Here is a 19,206-nt window from a genome sequence, read left to right as displayed (position 1 = left end):
CTCAGCCTCTGACGCTCCAGGGAAAACAGCCCCAGCCTGTTCAGCCTCTCCCTACATTGCAAATCCTCCAACTCTGGCAACATTCTTGTAAATCTTTTCTGAATCCTTTCAAGTTTCACAACATCTTTCTGAAAGGAAGGAGACCAGAATTACATACAATATTCCAAGTGGCCTAACCAGTGTTCTGTACAGCTGCAGCATGACCTCCGTGTATCAATACTTTGACCAATAAAGGAAAGCATACCAAATGCCGCCTTCACTATCCTATCTACCTGCGACTTCATTTTCAATGAGCTATGAACTTGCACTCCAAGGTCTCTTTGTTTAGCAACACTCCCTAGGACCTTACCATTAAGTGTATAAGTCCTGCTAAGATTTGCTTTCCCAAAATGCAGCACCTCACATTTATTGAAATTAAATTCCATCTCCACTTATCAGTCCATTGGGCCATCTGATCAAGATCCTGTTCTGAGGTAACCTTCTTTGCTGTCCACTACACCTCCAATTTTGGTGTCATCAGCAAAGTTACTAACCAAACCTCTTATGCTCACATCCAAATCATTTATATAAATGATGAACAGTAGTGGACCCAGCACCAGTCCTTGTGGCACTCCACTGGTCACAGGCCTCCAGTCTGAAAAACAACCTTCTGTCTTCTACCTTAGCCAGTTCTCTATCCAATTGCTCACCAGTCTGCCAAATGGAACCTTGTCAAATGCCTGACTGAAATCCATATAGATCATGTCTACCGCTCTGCCCTCATCAATCCTCTTTGTTACTTCTTCAAAAAAATCAAGTTTGTGAGGTATGATTTCCCATGCACAAAGCCACATTGACTATCCCTGATCAGTCCTTGCCTTTCCAAATGTCCCTCAGGATTCTCTCCAACAACTTGCCCACCATTGATGTCAGGCTCACTATAGTTCCCTGGTTTGTTCTTACCACCTTTATTAAACATTGGCACCATGTTAGCCAACCTCCAGTCTTCTGGCACCTCACCTGTGACTATCGATGATACAAATATCTCATTAAGAGGCCCAGCAATATTGTCCTAGATTCCTGCAGATCAGGTCTTTGGGATTTATCCACTTTTATGCATTTCAAGACATCCAGCACTTCCTTCTCTGTAATGTGGACATTTTTCAAGATGTCACCATCCACTTCCCTATATTCTATATTTTCCATGACCTTTTCCCACAGTAAATACTGATGCAAAATACTTGTTTCGTATCTGCCCCATCTCCTGCGGCTCCACACAAAGGCTGTACAGGACACTGGTTAGGCCACTGTTGGAATATTGCATGTAATTCTGGTCTCCTTCCTTTCAGAAAGATGTCGTGAAACTTGAAAGGATTCAGAAAAGATTTACAAGAATTTTTGTCCATAATGTATTTGTGAAAACAGATGAAGGGAATATTCAATAACATCTCAGGTGTATGCAAAATGTTGGTTAGGTATTCTGCACTCTTGCTTCAAGTGGTATTATTAATATTTCTTCCCTTTTCATAGAACATTTTTTCCTCCTCCATATCCAAAAGGATAGGGACAAATGCTATCCTTGCCAATGGCATCTACATCCCATGAAAGAATAAGACAAAGACAGTCTTGGAAAGTTATTCATAACCTGTGTATGCTGAAGTTGATTTAAATATACAAATGTGAAAAAAAATCAAAATAACACATTCCCATGCAAGGACTGCACAAAACACTACATAGGACAAACAGGAAGACAGCTAACAACCCGCATCCATGAACACCAACTAGCCACGAAACGACACGACCAGCTATCCCTAGTAGTCATACATTCAGATGACAAACAACATGAATTCGATTGGGACAACACCACTATTATAGGGCAGGCCAAACAGAGAACAGCCAGGGAATTCCTAGAAGCATGGCACTCATCCACAAATTCTATCAACAGGCACATCGACCTAGACCCTATATACCGGCCACTGCAGCAGACAGCAATTGACAATTGGAAGTGGCAGATTCAAACCAGTATAAATGCCGGAGGAATCAGCACGGAAGCGCTTCACAGGAGGCTCCCAAGCACTGAAGATGTCACCTAGAAAGGGGACGAAACGTTTGCAACAAAAACTCCCAGCACGGCGAACAGAACCACAACAACACATTCACATCTTTATTTCATGGAGAAAAATAACCCACAATTGAGTAACACAAATTGGGAAAAAAAGTTCACTCATTAAATAAACAGAACTATACTCAAAATCTCAATAATACAATCTTGAATAGATTGGAAATGTTGGTTTTCATTGCACTGAAGGAATATTTTTCCCACAAACTACTGGTTCAGTCCTGTGATACCAGGCTTCACAGCTGCTACACGTTCCAGTCTCAACTGTACCTATAAAGAGATAAAAGCTTAGTTTGCTTTAGTTGTTGAACTGCACTATATTTACAAGATCACATTCATGTAAAGATGCTCGGAGTAAGACTATTCCATGTTACATTAGTATTCTTCAGCTTTTCAGATGGAGAGCCAAGATCATCTGCTACAGTGGTAGCATCCCAACCTCTGGGCCAGAAGCTTCAGGTTCAAGTCTCTTGGGCAGCTGCAATACTTCATCGATACATGTGGACCAATGCAATAGAAGTTCTGTGGCTCAATTCTCAAATGAGGATAGGAGAAAAGATGGACTACAAAGAGTATTGGAAGAATCTAATAGGTTGATAACAAAGACAAGTCATGGCAATTCTAAAGGCATGGCTGTAGAACTATAATAAATAATGAAAAGTAATTTATATAAGACTTGAGATTTTGGAGAGGATTTGTAGCTTGGGTTGTGGATCAGGTTGTAAATTTGCTCGCAGATGTTTTGTCACCATGCTAAGCAACATCATCAGTGAGCCACTGGTGAAGCATTGGTGTTCCACCCCACTTGCTATTAATCTGTTTTGGTTTGTTGTGGTGGGTGATATCATTTCCGACTCTGTTTCTGAGAGGTTGGTAAATGGGGTAAATCTACGTGTTTGTTAATGGAGTTCAGGTTGAATGTCAGGCCTCTAGGAATTCCCGTGTGTATCTTTGTTCAGCTTGTCCCAGGATGGATGTATTGTGCCAGTCAAACTGGTGTCCTCCTTTGTCTGTGTGTATGGATACCAGTAATAGTTGGTCATGTCTTTTGGTGGCTAGTTTCCTACCGGTTTGTCCAGTGTAATGTTTGCTGCAGTCCTTACAGAGTATTTTGTATATGACGGTTTGTATATATCCTGCTGGTTGTTGGTATGGAGTCTTTTAAATTCATCAGGAGCTGTTTCAGCGTGATGGTAGGTTTGTGGGCTACCATGATGCCGAGGGGCTGGAGTAATCTCGTTGTCATCTCTGAGATGTCTTTGATGTATGGCAGGGTGGCTAGAGTCTCTGGGTGTGTTGTGTCTTCTTGTTTAGGTCTGTTGTGTGGGAATCAGTGGACTGAGCTTATTGGGTACCCGTTGTTCCTGAATACATTGTATAAGTGTTCTTCCTCGACTTCTCGTAGTTCCTTGGTGCTGCAATATGTTGTGGTTCATTTAAATAATATCCTGATGCACTTGCATTTGTGGGTGTTGGGAAACAAGAAGACAACACGCTCAGAGACTCTAGCCACCCTGCCATGCAAAGACATCTTGGAGATGATGACCAGACTAATCTGACCCCTAGGCATCATGGTAGCCCATAAACCTACCACAACATTGAAACAGGTCCTGATGAATTTAAAGGACACTGTACCAACAACCAGCAGAACGAACGTCACATATAAAATCCTCTGCAAGGACAAACAGGCAGGAAACTAGCCACCAGGATATATAATAGCACCAACTAGCCACCAAAAAGATATGACCAACTATCATTGGTATCTAATTCCTGATGAAGGGCTTTTGTCGATTTTCCTCCTCCTTGGATGCTGCCTGACCTGCTGTACTTTTCCAGCACCGCACTCTTGACTCTAATCTTCAGCATCTGCAGTCCTCACTTTCGCCTGGTATCCATACACACAGACGAAGAAGGACACCAGTTCGACTGGAACAAAACATCTATCGTGGGACAGGCAAAGACACACATGGGAATCCCTTGAGGCCTGGCATTCAAATCTGAACTCCATTAACAAATGTAGATTTGGACCCCATTTACCAACCTCTCAGAAACAGAATCCGAAGTGATATGACCAACCACAACAAACTGAGACAGATAAATAGCAAGCGGGACAGAATATCAATGTTTCACTGGACGCTCACTGATGATGTTACCTAGGATGGTGATGAAATGTTTGAGAACAAATTTACCAGCTCAACAAGCAAATTTAAACCTGATATTCAAGGCTCCTTACAGCCAGTTTCAATTGCTCACTGCAACAAATTTTGAAGTATATAAAAACAAATTTTTGCAATTTGCCAAAAATCTGAAATAAAAACAGTGCTAATGACATGACAGGTTTGGCAGCATCTGTGGAGGTAGAAATAGAGTTAATGTTGCAAAGGATATCCAGCTTATAAACAACCACAAAATTAAATAGGATAGCTGATGTTGAAGAACGATCAACCAGTATTCCAGCGACCTCACATTACCTGAAAGAAAGAAAAGCAAATAGAGAAGTGACATTAGTTGACAGGCAGGTTTTGCTAACAGGTTGACAGATGTTTGAAGCGTTTACATCTATTAGAGGGGAGATGGAGTCTTAAGCCTGTTCTAATGAACAGTTATACTGGGATTTAAAACATTAACTTTGTTTCTCTCTCCACAGGTGCTGCCAGGCTTGCTGCTAAAATTCCCCAACATTTCGAGTCAGAGGTCTACAGCATGGAAACAGGTCCTTCGGCCCAACTCACCCATGTCGCCAAGTTTGCACAATTAAACTAGTCCTAAATGCCTACGTTTGGTCCATCTCCCTCCATACCTATTCATCCATTTGCCTGTCTAAGTGTTTCTTAAATGATAAAATTGTACTTGCTTCCATCACTACCTCTTGCAGCCCGTTCTTGACAACCACCACTATCTGTTTGAAAGGAAGAGTCCCCCTCCCAGACCCTTTCATATCTCTCTCCTGTCACCTTAAAGGTATGACCTCTAGTTTTAGACTTGCCTAGCATGAGGAAAAACTGTTGGCTATCTACCTTATCTATGCCTCTCATGATTTTATAGACCTCTATATGGTTACCCCTCCAGGGAAAAAAGTCCAAGCTTATCCAACCTCTCCTCATAACTCAAACCTTGCAGTGCAGGTAGCATCCTAGTAAATCTTTTCTGTACTCTTTCTAAAATAGGGCGACCAGAACTTGTTTTGGTTTAGGTGATAGTTAAGGAAGAACTATAGCTTGTACAGTATCACCACAGTTTAAAAGCCAGAATACTCCGAGTCAAGTTCCCCTCTTGGGCTTGTTAGCAATGGAAGACCCCAGCCACTGGCACAGACAAGCCAGCATGCATTAATACTGGTCCCCAGCCTGGATAAATTGGAAGGACATCTAGCTCCAAAAACATCCACCAAATCTAAATAGGATGGTGGATGTTGAAGTGTGATCAACTAGCGTCGTAGCTACAAATGTTACCTCCAAAAAAAGGACAAGTAAAAAAGACAGGTGTTAATTGAGAAGCAAAAATAAGCTAACACATTGGCAGACATTCCTGCTGCTCTTTACAATTATTGTTGGATCTTTTACATCTGTACGAGGGTAGATGGAGTCTTAATTAAATAGTTGGCACCTGGAACTCCCATAGTACCACACAGGAGTATCAGCCTAGATTTATGCACACAATTCCTCAAAGAAGAGCTTGAGTTCACAACATTCTAGCTCTGGCAAGAATGCTAACAATTCAGTAATCATTAAGGCTGTAGTATAGAGCCACCACTCCACCCAACTGCAGAAAGGAAATGGATTCACAGAATGATACAACACTGACAGAGGTAACTCATTCCATTCTGGCTGTACCAGATAGGAAGTTTGACGATTCAGAATGGAGTAGGAATAATTAACATATAGTATTGCTCTGAGGATTGAGGAGCAAACTAAGAAAAGGAATGGAATTTCTAAGAATTGTGCAGTTCTCCTTCCTGAAGCAGTTGTGAAACTTGAAAGGATTCAGAAAAGATTTACAAGGACGTTGCCAAGGTTGGAGGATTTGAACTATAGGGAGAGGTTGAATAATCAGCATGTTTATAAGGTCACTCCTCAGCCTCCAATACTCCAGGCTGTTTTCCCTGGAGCATTGGAGGCTGAGGAGTGACCTTATAGAGGTTTATAAATCATGAGGGACATGGATAGGATAAATAGACAAAGTCTCTTCCCTGGGATGGAGGAGTCCAGGTTTAGGGCGAGAGAGGGAAGATATAAAAGAGATGTAAGGGGCAACGTTTTCACACAGAGGGTGGTACGTGTATGGAATGAGCTGCCAGAGGAAGTGGTGGAGGCCAATACAATTGCAACATTTAAAAGGCATCTTTTAAGGAAGGATTTGGAGGGATATGGGCTGGGTGCTGGAAGGTGGGACTAGATTGGGTTGGGATATCTGGTCGGCATGGATGAGTTGGATAGAAGGGTCTGTTTCCATGCTGTACATCTCTATGACTCTCTGATTCTAAATAGCAGCAGAAGTAAAGCTTTTGGTAGATGTAGTCCTGAGTAACAAAGTAATCAGGAGATATACTAAATATTGGGCAGTCAATGTTTAATGTCCAAACTGAGAAGAAAGATAAATTAGAATGACAGTTATTTTTTACAAAAGTGAGCAAGATTGCTGAAGTGAAGTAATTGTAAAGGTGAACAAATATATTCCCATTTATAAAAGTCTACTTCTTCAAGTTTTAATAATATGAATAAATAACAAGCTTACACCCACAGCTGTTTTGAAATATGTCAGTCTTGTGAAAAATTTATAAGCCACTTTGGTTTTCATCTGAGCAAACATCAGAAAAAGTTAGTCAAGTTGAATTGCTAAGCTCAAAGACCCAGTGGATATGGCCATCAATAAACAGTGATCAAAGCAATATGCTGTTTAAACACAGAATTCTATAATCCTTGTAGGACTTAATATGGAATTACAGGAGGTGATTGGATAGTGGGAATGCCACTGGACTAGTTATCCAGAAATGCAGGTGGTCTCCTGTGTTCAAATCCCAGCCATGGCAGATGGTTGAATTTGAATTAAAACAAATAATCTGGAGTTAAAAGTGTAATGATGTCCATGAAACCATTCTGGATGCTGTAAAAACTCATCTGATTTTCTAAGTGGCCTTTAGGGAAGGAAATTTGCTGTTCTTACCTGTTTTGGTCTAAATGCATCAGACCCTAAGCAATGTGGTTAACTCTTAACTGCTTCTGAAATGGCCTTCGCAAGCCAGTTGGTTGTATAAAAAGAGATTAAAAAACAGGAAATGGGATAGACAACTGAACACTGAACAATAGCACCAGAAACAAAAACAACAACAGCGTGACAATTGTACTCATGGAATTATATCTTAGAGACCTTGTCCTAGACACCATCACCAACAGGATAGACCCAGAGGTGGCACAGCCATGTGTCATGAGGGTGTTGTCTTGTAATCATCATCATTGAGTCTGGATCCTATGAATTCTCATGGCATCAGTTCAAACATGGAAAAGGAAACATGCTGATTACCATGTGTCACCAGCACTTGGCTGATGAAGCAGTACTTATCCATGTTGAGCACCATTTGAAGGAAGAACAGTGGTGGTAAAGACACACATTTGTACTCTGGATTGGGGACTTCAACATCCATCACCAAGACTGGCTCAGCACCACCAATACTGATTGAGCTGGTTGAATCCTAAAGCATATAGCTGCTTGATCAGGTCTACATCAGATAGTACAGAAACATCCTTAATACTGCCTGCTGCGGAGTTATACATCCATGACAGTATTAGTCAGAGAGGTTACTGTACAGTCCTTGTAGAATTGAAATCCAATATTCACATTAAGGATACCCATCATGTTCTGTGGAACTACCACTCTGAGAAAGGGACAGATTTTGAAAAGACCCAGACCCACAACTGAGCTTTAGATTAGATTAGATTACTTACAGTGTGAAAAGAGGCCCTTCAGCCCAACAAGTCCACACCAACCCGCCGAAGCGCAACCCACCCATTTCCCCACATTTACCCCTTACCTCTCACTACGGGCAATTTAGCATGGCCAATTCATCTAACCTGCATATCTTTGGACTGTGGGAGGAAACTGGAGCACCTGGAGGAAACCCACGCAGACACGGGGAGAATGTACAAACTCCACACAGTCAGTCGCCTGAGTCAGGAATTGAACCCGGGTCTCTGGCGCTGTGAGGCAGCAGTGCTAACCACTGTGCCACCATGCCGCCTTTAATGAGACAATATGGGCCTTTAATAGAAGCAGAACTGTACTCCAACAAAATGTGCAACCTAAGGCCCAGCATATTCCCCATTTTCGCATTATCATTAAACAGGAGATGGTTCAACAAAGAGCGCAGGAGGGCATGTCAGGAACAAAATAAGGCATATGCAAAGATGAGGCATCAACCTGGTGAAGCTACAAAACAGGACTACCTGCATGCCAAACAGCATAAGCACAAGTGATAGAACTAAATGATTCCAAACTGAACAGATCAGATCCAAGCTCTGCAGTTCTACCACATCCAGTTGTATAAAAACAAGTTGTGTCAATTAAATAACTCACTGGAGGAGAATGCTCCAGAAATATCTCCATCCTTGATGATGGGGGGGGGGGATCAGCACATAAGCAGTATACAGCAGTTGGACCAATCTTCAACCAGAACTGTCAGTACACGATCCATCTCAGCCTTTTCCAGACATCCCACGATCACTTCCATGTAGAAGGACAAGGGCCGCAGGTGGAAAGGAGCACCACCACCTGCAGCTTGGTGTTCGGTCAAAATAATAGACATGTTCCAAATCTTGTTGTGAACCCCCGCTCCCCTCCCCCTCCAACAGCTATTCCAGTACAGCTGCAACACTCGCATCTACATGGCAAAATCGCCTAAGTATGACCAGTATGTGAAAGAAAAAGGACAGTTCTAGTCCAGCCAGATACAGCTTGGTTAATTTACTCTCAATAATCAGTAAAATATGATGGATGTCATTAACAGTTTTACTAAGCAGCAGTTGCTCAGCAACAACTTCCTCAGTGATACCCATCCCAGGGCTTCTTATGTTGAACCTTATCGTGGTTTTGGTTCAAACATGGACAAAAGAGTTGAACTCTAGACAATGGGAGAGAGCAAGTACTGCACCACACGTTACGGCCACAATTGATTAAATGTGGCATCAAAGAAACCTAGCAAAACTAGAACTTCGAGGATTTGGTGGGAAAACTCTCCACTGATTGGCACATAAGAAGGTGGTTGTGGTTGTCAGGATTCACCCATCTCAGCTCCAGGATATCTCTGCAGGAGTTCTTCAGTGTCCCAGGTCCAAACATCTTCAGTTGCTTCATCAGCAACCTTCCCTCTATCATAAGGTCAGAAATGGGGATGTTCACTGATGATTCAACAATGATCAGCACCATTCATAACTCCTCATAGACTGAAACAGTCCATGTCCTAAAGCATCAATGTCTGGTTGATATTCAGGCTTGCGCAGACACAAGTGGAAAGTAACATTCGCACCACACAAGTTTCAGGCAATAATGATCTTCAACTGTGAGACAATCATAATAGTTACTCCTTGGAATTCAATGGCTGTTTCATCACCAACTTCCCCACTACTAACAGCCTGAAGGTTACCACTGACCAGGAATTGAACTGGATCTGCTATATAAATACAGGTCAGAGGCTGGAATCCCATGGCGAGTAATTCACTCGTTGACTTTGAAAACCTTGTCTCCATCAATGACACACAGTATATTTCTGTACATACCATCTACAAGATGCACAGCACAAATTCACAGATACCATACACTGCTTTTTCCAAACCTAAAACCACTACCATCTAGAGGGCAGCATGGGAACACCAACACCTTAAGCAATTCACCATCTGTACTCGGAAATATCACCATTCCTTCAGTGACACTGGGTTAAAATTCTAGAATTCCTTCCCTTACAGTATTGTGGGCATACCAACACTAAATGGACTGCAACGGTTCAAGAAGGCAGCTTACTACCATCTTCTCAAGGTGAAATGGGGAACGGGCAACAAATTTTCTGGTCCAGTCAAAGTCCTTACCCTACTGAATAAAATACATATGAGAAAGTTAATTATCAAGAAGTATAAATTACTAAATTAGAAAATCATAAAATAGCAAGTACCCTGTCTCAAGCATGTTCAAATTTGATAAATGCTTTTAGATGTAAAAAGTCATGTGGAATAAGATAGAAAATGAGGGAAGAGTTGTCGTATTAAGTACAGATGGTATCACAGTGCAAATATTTAAATAGAGAAATGGTCTGACTGAGATACCTTTAGATTCAGCTGAGGAATAGCAAGGGTGAGGTCAGTCTCACTAGTTGTTGACCAATAAAGTCAGAAATATGGAAGTTTGTTCACAGTACTGGTTCTATCTGTCAGCAATGTGGGCATTTAAAAATAAATTCCTGAAGTGTTTGAAATAGTGTGTTGAAGTTGGATAGGAATAGCTGAGACTAGATTCATAACTTATTTTATAAATACCTCCAAAATGTCAGTTGTCAGAAATAGCAGCAATATGCCCATTAGTTTGACAAGGCAAATTGTTGAAGTAATGTATGACCAAAAAAGGTCTGCAGCTGATCAGGATCACTTGTGGCTAATATTTATTTCCCCAAATAGGAAGGCTGCCCATACAAAACTATTTGCAGTTTCAGATTACCTGATTGAAATTGTGGCTGAGATTTTTAAGTACTGCATTGTGTTCCACCATTTTTTTCTGATACATGGCCAACTGAGTAGATTGTTCAGTAAGTTTTTCTGCAATATAAATAACATAATATCATTATAGTTTCTTTAAAGCTATAATACTTACTATATTCCATTGTATTACACAAGGGGAAGCTAAACCAAGTGTAATCTTCTGGAGGGGAGGTATTAGAGCACCCCATCTGAGAAGATGGTCTAATTACGGAACAACTTTACATCAGCAGTTTCACGATAAATGCAAAGACAGGAATCTGAAATTTTAAAATTTGGTATAAAATTTTTAATATTGCTCATCAATCTCCTAAACTGTTGAAATGGAAGATAACGTGGCACGGTGGCACAGTGGTTAGCACTGCTGCCTCACAGCGCCAGAGACCTGGGTTCAATTCCCACCTCAGGCAACAGTCTGCGTGGAGTTTGCACATTCTCCCCGTGTCTGCGTGGGTTTTCTCTGGGTGCTCCAGTTTCCTCCCACAGTCCAAAGATGTGCAGGTCAGGTGAATTGGCCATGCTAAATTGCCCGTAGTGTTAGGTGAATGGGTAAATGTAGGGGAATGGGTCTGGGTGGGTTGCTCTTTGGAGGATCAGTGTGGACTTGTTGGGCTGAAGGGCCTGTTTCCACGCTGTAAGTAATCCAATCTAAACCCGTGATGGTACTGGTTGGTAAAGCAGGCTCAAAGATTGTTTACCTGTATAGCTTATATTTCATACATTCTGATAAATGTGACACCGCACCTGGGGAAAGTGTGTGTGTATACCTTGATCTCGTCTGATGAAAAATGTTCTAGCTATGGATAGCGTGCAAAGGTTTATCTGACTGTTTTCTGAGATGGAAGGACAAGGGTACGAAGGAAACTGGACTGGTTAGGACAATATAACTTAAATATGTGGTTATATGAATAGTTAGGCCTTTGCTGGAAGTGATGCAGTGTCACATGATGGAGCATCCATCTTAGTTCTTTAAAATGAAGTGAAAAGTTCATGTAGCTGCAATAAGAAGATGACTCCATTAAAGTATAAAAGCAAATTACTGCAGATGCTGGAATCTGAAACCAAAAGAGAAAATACTGGAGAATCTCAAAGCTTTGACAAAGGGTCAGTTAGACTCTTTTCTCTCCTTAGAGATGCTGCCAGACCTGCTGAGATTTTCCAGCATTTTCTCTTTTGACTCCATTAAAGATTTGTCTTCAATTTCTATGGCTGCCTCCAAATGCTTCATACTAGTCTAGAAAAAGATAGTATAACAAGCAGTAAAAAAAATCCATACACTTCATAAGCATCTCAAAGCAACATCTACAAAGAAAGGCGTAGCCTCAGGATCGACGTTTTAGAACTGAGATGAAGAGGAATTTCTCCAGCCAGAGGACAGTGAACCTTGTCACTACAGAAGGCTGCGGAGGCCAAGTCATTGAGTGCATTTAAGACAGAGATTGATTTTTGATTGGTTAGGGATCAAGGGTTATGGGAAGAGGCTAGAGAATAGGGTTGAAAATCATTACAGCCATGACCAAGTGGCAGAGCAGACTTGAAAGATTGAATGGTCTAAGTTTGCGCCTAAAATCTTATGGTCTTATAGTCCAATACTCACTGGAGTTTAAAAGAATGGGGCAGTGAAGGGAAAGAATCTCAGAGAAACCTATAAAATTCTATCAGGACTAGAATAAGGTAAACACAGGTAGGACGTTTCCAATAAACCGGGGTCACAATCTAAGGATAATGGACTGAGATGAGGAGAAATTTCTGCCCCAAAGAGTAATGAGTCTCTGGAAACGTCTGCCACTAGAAGCTACTTTTCTGAGGGTTAAAGGGATTAAAGGGTATGGGGAAAAGATAATCAACCATGAATATCCTGAATAGAAGAATTGCCTCAAAGGCTTACTACTGTTCCTCATTTCTTTGTTTAAGTAGGGAGATTAAACTGCAATTTTCAGATGAAGTTAAGAAGGCAGGAGATATGGGAATAATTCAGTATCCATTTTAATGTCTTACACCACGTCCTCATTTTTATATAATATGCCAGTATTATGTTAATTACAAACATGAAAGAGAAAGCGAGAGATTCTTGTAATAATTATGTCTCATGTAAAGATTTTATGAGACTGTCAACTCAGGATGAAAAGTTTTACTTGACATGTTTGCTACTTACTGTATATCCACACAGGTGCTAGGTAAGACTTATTTATCAGAAGAACAGCTTGGTGAAGGTGTATATTATACTAAAGTAATTTAGTACATAGGACAATATAATGACCGCACCAAACATAGTCAGCTAATATTTTGGGCAATAAATGCAGGATGAAATTCATTATTTGTCAAGTACCTGTAATATAATTCCCAGCAGGGCGTACATCACATCACAAAAGGCACACATTCAATACTGCAGATTCTATCATTTAATTGAATTCTTGGAATTCAATAAAGGAGCAACAATGTTCCATTAAATTGCTCTTTTAAATGGAGGTCTCAATATTTGCTGCATTGAAATTCCACCAATGGTTCATGAGCAGAACAAAGACTAACTGCAGGAGGAAGGTTTGAGACCGTAGAAGAGTACTGAATAGGTTATTCAGTATGAGGTGATTTTAATGAGCAAAGAGAACAATTGTTCACCTTCAGAAGGATCAGCTGAAGACTAATGAAAATTACATATTACAATGTTACCTCCCATACCAGGCATTACTTAAGGGAACTCACTCAAAAAAATACTAATTTGCTTTGTAAACGTTGATTTCCTTTTGAACCCTGATAGCATTCATATTCAAGAAAGGCACAACAGTTTGGACTTTTAAAAAAATTTACTCATGGGACCTGGAAGATGGTGGTGAGCTGTTTTCTTGAACCTCGGCAATCCATGTGTTGTAGGTAGACCCACAATGCTGTTAAGGGAGGGAATTCTAGGATTTTGATAAATGGCAATGAAGGAACAGTGATATATTTCAAAGTCAGGGTAGTGAATAGCTTGGAAGGAAATTTGCGGGTTCTGTTATTCCCATATATCTTCTGCTCTTGTCCTTCTAGATAAAAGTGGCTGTGGGTTTGGAAGGTGTGAATCTTGTAGGTAGTATGCACAGCTGCGCCTGATCATTTATAGTGGAAGGGGTGGATATTTGTGGGTGTGGTGACTAACAAGTGGACAGATTTCTCTTTGATAGTGGCAAGCTTCTTGAGTGTTGTCAGAGTTGCACTCATCCATCATACTCCTGACTTATGCCTTGTAGATGATGGACAGGCATTAGGGAGTCAGGAGGGATGTTACTTGCTGCAGTATTCCCAGTCTCTGACCTGCGCTTGTAGCCATTGTATTTATATGGTGAGTCCAGTTCTGTTTTTGGTCAATGGTAACCCCCAGGATGTTGATAATGGGGGAATTCAATAATAATAACATTACCGAATATCATGGGACAATGGTTAGATCATCTCTTAATAGAGATGAACATTGACTGTCATTTGTGTAGAGCAAATGATATTGTTCAAATCTTTCTGCATTTGGACATGGATTGCTGCCTGACGTGCTGTGCTTTACTAGTACCACACTCTCGACTCTGATCTCCAGCATCTGCAGTCCTCACTTTCGCTTAGTTTCTGAGGAGTCATGAATGATGAACAATCATTGGTGAACATTCCTCCCTCTTTAACCTTTTGATGGAGGGAAAGGCATTGACAAAGCAGCCAAAGACGGTTTGACCTAGGACACTACCATGAGGAACTCCTGCAGAGATGTGCTGGAACAGAGATGACTGACCTCCAACAACCACAACTATCTTCCTATGTGTCAGATATATGACTACAACCAGTAGAGTGGGTTCACCCCGATTCCCATTTATTCCAGTTTTGCTAGAGTTTCTTGATGCCACACTTGGTAAAATGGGACCTTGATAGCAAGGCCTTTCACTCTCACTTCACCTCTAGAATTCAGCACTTTTATCCATATTTAAACCAAGGTTGTAATGAGGTCAGGAACCAGGATGCTCTGGCTGGCAGAAGCCAAACTGGGCATCACTAATTGATAAATGAGAGGAGACAGATGAAGCAATAATTGGCTGGACTAGATCATTCTGCTTTGTGTACACGAAATATACCTGGGCAATACTTCCACTGTTGGGTAAACTTCAGGATTGTCGCTGTACAGGAACAGCTTGGCTAGCGGAGTGACAGTTTCTGGAGCTTAAGTTGTGAGTACTATTTCTGCTTCTTTCTTAAAATGGACTGAAGACTTCCACATCCGGCACAGATTTTCCTGCACATCCAAACACCTCATCGACTGTATTTATTGCTCTTGATGTGGTCTCCTCTATATTGTGGAGACAGGACGCCAACTTGCAGAATGCTTCAGGGAACATCTCTGGGACACACTCACCAAACAACCCCAACACCCTGTGGCTGACCACTTCAATTCTCCCTTCCATTCTGCCAAGGATATGCAAGTCCTGGGCTTCCTCCACCACCAAATGCTAGCCACCTGACGCCTGGAGGAAGAAGTCCTCATCTTCCACCTTGGGGACTCTCCAACCACATGACATCAACGTCAATTTCACCAGTTTCCTCATCTCCCCTCGCCCCACTTTATCCCAGATCCAACCCTCCAACTCAGCACTGCCCTCTTGACCTGTCCATCTTCCTTCCCATCTATCCGCTCCACCTTCCCCTCTGACCTATCACCATCACCCGCCCCACCTACCTATTGCCTTTCCAGCAGCCTTGCTCTCCAGCACCACCCTCAACTTCCTATTTATCTCTCAGCCCCTTCCCCCACCTCCCCCAACATTCCTGATGAAAGGCTTATGCCCGAAACATTGATTCTTCTGCTCCTCGGATGCTGTCTAATCTTCCAGTACCACACATTTCAACTCCTATTCCCTGTTGTAGCCTCAACTCTCCAATTATAAACATAGCAATGTGGAAAAAATGACTGCAATTTAAGGTAAGAACAGGAAAGCAAAAGATATCTTTTTGCATAAATTTGTATCGTCACATGAAAATAAACTATTTTTCCTGTACAAATCACTCCTATCTGCCTCTGCCTCAGATAATGAAAAAAAAAGCTGGATTAGTTGAATTCAGACAATAGGACAGTGAGATTTACAAGTGATGACAGTGACTTGAATCAGATCAATTGGTCATGTTATAGACCAGGCCAGAACAGAATGCAGAATAACTTGGCACAAAAGGTAAAATCAAACACAGGGTCTTACAGGAGACAAGTCAGAGAGAGATCAGCAGGGACCTGCATCTTTGGGTCCAAGAACGTTTCTACTACTAAAAACCAAACCAAACCACAGAAAAGCTGAGCTGGTAGAACTGGCCACTCCCCTTCCATTGGGCAAGTATTTTTAACTTGGAAGTCTTCTGCCTGAGGCAGTATCTGTTAGCTATTATCACATTGGCCCTGATACTCTTCAACCTCAGACTTTTTGGAGTCTGTGTCCTTTACGACTTCCCGGAAAAAAAAGCCAAGGACAGCATTACCTTGTTAAAGGGGCAGCATTGTCACAATCAACACTCAAACAGCACATACTTCTCAGAACACCCCAACACAAAAAGGACATTATAATCAATGTTATCTCTTAGTTGCACAGCTCAGATGGGAAGCCCCATGCACACAGATTGGCATGCTGATGCATAGCTCTGGACATAGCAGAAAAGCAATACATGGAACATTGGTCATGCCTGTTTTATGGGGATAAGTTGAACTGGTTGGGCTGGTTTTCACTAGAGTTTAGAGTGCGAAGGGTGACTTGATTAAAATGTGTAAGATCCTGAATGGTCTTGATAAGGTGGATACAGAAAAAAATGTTTCCTCTTGAGGCTAAATGCAGAATTAAGTTTTAAAACAATGTTTGAAATATTAAAACTGCCACCCTTCCCATCAGTAAGCAGGTGAATTTGAGGGTTATTCGACTTTGGAACTACTTCTCAGAATGTGATGGAGGTTGGGTAATCGAATATTTTTAAGCAAGATGAACAGATTATTGTTTGGCAAGGAAACTGATAGTTATCAGGTAAATGGAAATGCGGAATTCAGAACACAAACAGATCAGCCATGGCACTGGGGTGGCACAGTGGCTCAGTGGTTAACACTGCTGCCTCACAGTGCCAGGACCCAGGTTCAATTCCAACTTTGGGTGACTGTCTGTGTGGAATTTGCACATTCTCCCTATGTCTGTGCGGGTTTCCTCCAGGTGCTCTGGTTTCCTCCCACAGTCCAAATATGTGCCGGTCAGGTGAATTGGCCATTCTAAATTGCCCATAGTGTTAGGTGCATTAAAGGAAAATGGGTCTGGGTGGGTTACTCTTCGGAGGGTCAGTGTGGACTTGTTGGGCCAAAGAACCCGTTTCCACACTGTAAGGAATCTAATCATGATTTTATTGAATGGCAGTGCAAGCTAAAGGGGCATAATCATCTCCTTCGGTTTCTTTATCATTCATTTGTTTTAAATGGGGACATATTATAACACAGCCAAAGTCTCATGCAAAGCCAAATCAAAGGGTAAACTACTTTAAAGGTTACTAAGAAAACTGGTTTTTGTATCAAGCTCAGCAAATGCAACAAAAGTTATTAGGATGCTATCATGATAATGTAAATATGGACTCGTGATTTCAAAATTATGTTGTTCAGTTTAATACCTGGGATTGAATATGGACAGAACTAATCATAAGTGTCCAAAACATACATTTAAAATGGCCACAGCAGTCATTGGTCCATCAACTGCCAAGTCAACATGGATAGTTAAACTCAAATTAGCATTTCATCCAATGACAAACCCACTGGGGAGAAATTAAAAGCCCATCATGTTTTTATTTTCACAACTAACAGATCAGATCTAAGTTCTCAGTACTGCCACAACCAGTCATCACTGGTGGACAACTAAACAACGAACTGGAAGAAGCAGCTCATCAATTTCCCATCCATGATGAGGAGAGAGCCCAACACATCAGAGCAAGAGATCAGACTTAAGCATTTGAAGCAATCTTCAGTCTGATGTGCTAAGTGGATGATCCATTATGTCCTCCTCCAGAAATCCCCAGAATCAGAGATGATTTTGCTTTCACATGTCCACATTGATTTTGCCTAATCCATTATTTTCCATGTCTTCAGTCATTACACCCTTTGTATAGATTCTTGCATTTTTGCCACTGAAAACAGCTAATAGGATTGTAGTTCCTCACTTTCTCAAACAATATGGTTGTAAATGTTACCCTCCAATCTGCAGAAACTATTGCAAAATCTACAGTTTCTTACCAAACTGGTTATGTTTTTGGGGGTAGTTACTAGGTCAATGGGTGAAGGTAACCTAGTCAATGTTGTATGTATTTAAATCGACCTGTTCGAAATGTTAGGACACACTTTTGGGACAGGTGGTACCCGAGCCCAAACACAAGTACTCTCCTGGACAACTCTCTGTATGCTAGGTGGCATACAACAGGCTAATTTATAAGAGAGACTCTTGCGTGATTTGAGGACAATATCAGGTTTGATTAGGGAATTGGTTGCATTTTGGAAAGCAAAAATTTGGAAAGTTGATTGGTGACGAGTTACAAATAGAACCTGGACAGAATCAGTGTTAGGACCACTAATCCCTAATGGAAATAATCTGCATAAAAGTGTTGAGGAAATTATCTGGAAGGTCAAGGACATAACAAAAAGTTGTTGAGAGTTTATTTTGGGTGAGTAAACTGACTAAAACTGACACCTAAGTATGATGAGGGAAACAAGCCTATATCTGGTAGACTATATTTAATATAGGTGAATCTTCTAGGCTCAATACAACCTGTATAAGGTTATGAAGTAAAGTTTAAAGAGACAGACTCGTCTATCATTGTACACAAGTTGTGAAAAGATTTGTGATCAATGATGCAGGGTTATTACAAATGTTGATTGAATATTTGAATGTATTTCTTAGGCAAATACAACATGACAAAAATCATGCTTGATTAGGTCTCATTTGGATTTTCTTGAACAGTTTAGGTACCTCACAGTGAACAATTTATAGGAAAGTAAAATGTTGACATGTTGGAACCCTAAAAGCAAAAGTTAAAAAACAATCAGTCAATGTCTGTAAATAAACAAAAGTCAGTCGATATTATTCTTAAACCCTTGTTGAGAATAGGAAATATTACAGATAAACTATCTGAAAGAGAAACGTAACATTATATAACTGTGATCCTTAATATGCATTCTTACCGATATTGACTTTCATCCTGTCATATTCTTTCGCAGAATCAGACAATAGCTCCCGGTCCATGGTAGCTCCAAAGAGATTGCGCGGGATCGTACACTTCACCCAGAGGGGAGGAGGCAAGGGACTTCCGGGTGCGAGTCACATGACGGTGCGTTTCCACGGTGACCACTGTAACAAGCGGGGC

The 19,206-nt window shown here is 41.1% G+C and overlaps 1 long non-coding RNA gene across 1 annotated transcript; it reads right to left on the bottom strand.

The window, feature by feature from the left end:
* Positions 1-2,129: 2,129 nt before the first annotated feature.
* LOC132816819 (uncharacterized) lies at positions 2,130-19,139 on the bottom strand. Its single transcript, XR_009644822.1, has 3 exons — positions 19,025-19,139; positions 10,796-10,893; positions 2,130-2,368 (listed from the first exon to the last, which is right to left on the bottom strand). It is a non-coding gene; the product is annotated as an uncharacterized LOC132816819 (long non-coding RNA).
* Between the last annotated feature and the right edge of the window lie 67 nt (positions 19,140-19,206).

This window comes from Hemiscyllium ocellatum, chromosome 6 (genome assembly GCF_020745735.1).
Source record: "Hemiscyllium ocellatum isolate sHemOce1 chromosome 6, sHemOce1.pat.X.cur, whole genome shotgun sequence".
NCBI lineage: Eukaryota > Metazoa > Chordata > Chondrichthyes > Orectolobiformes > Hemiscylliidae > Hemiscyllium > Hemiscyllium ocellatum.
Note: the sequence above shows the minus strand (reverse complement) of the source record. Positions and strands in the feature narration are given on the sequence as shown.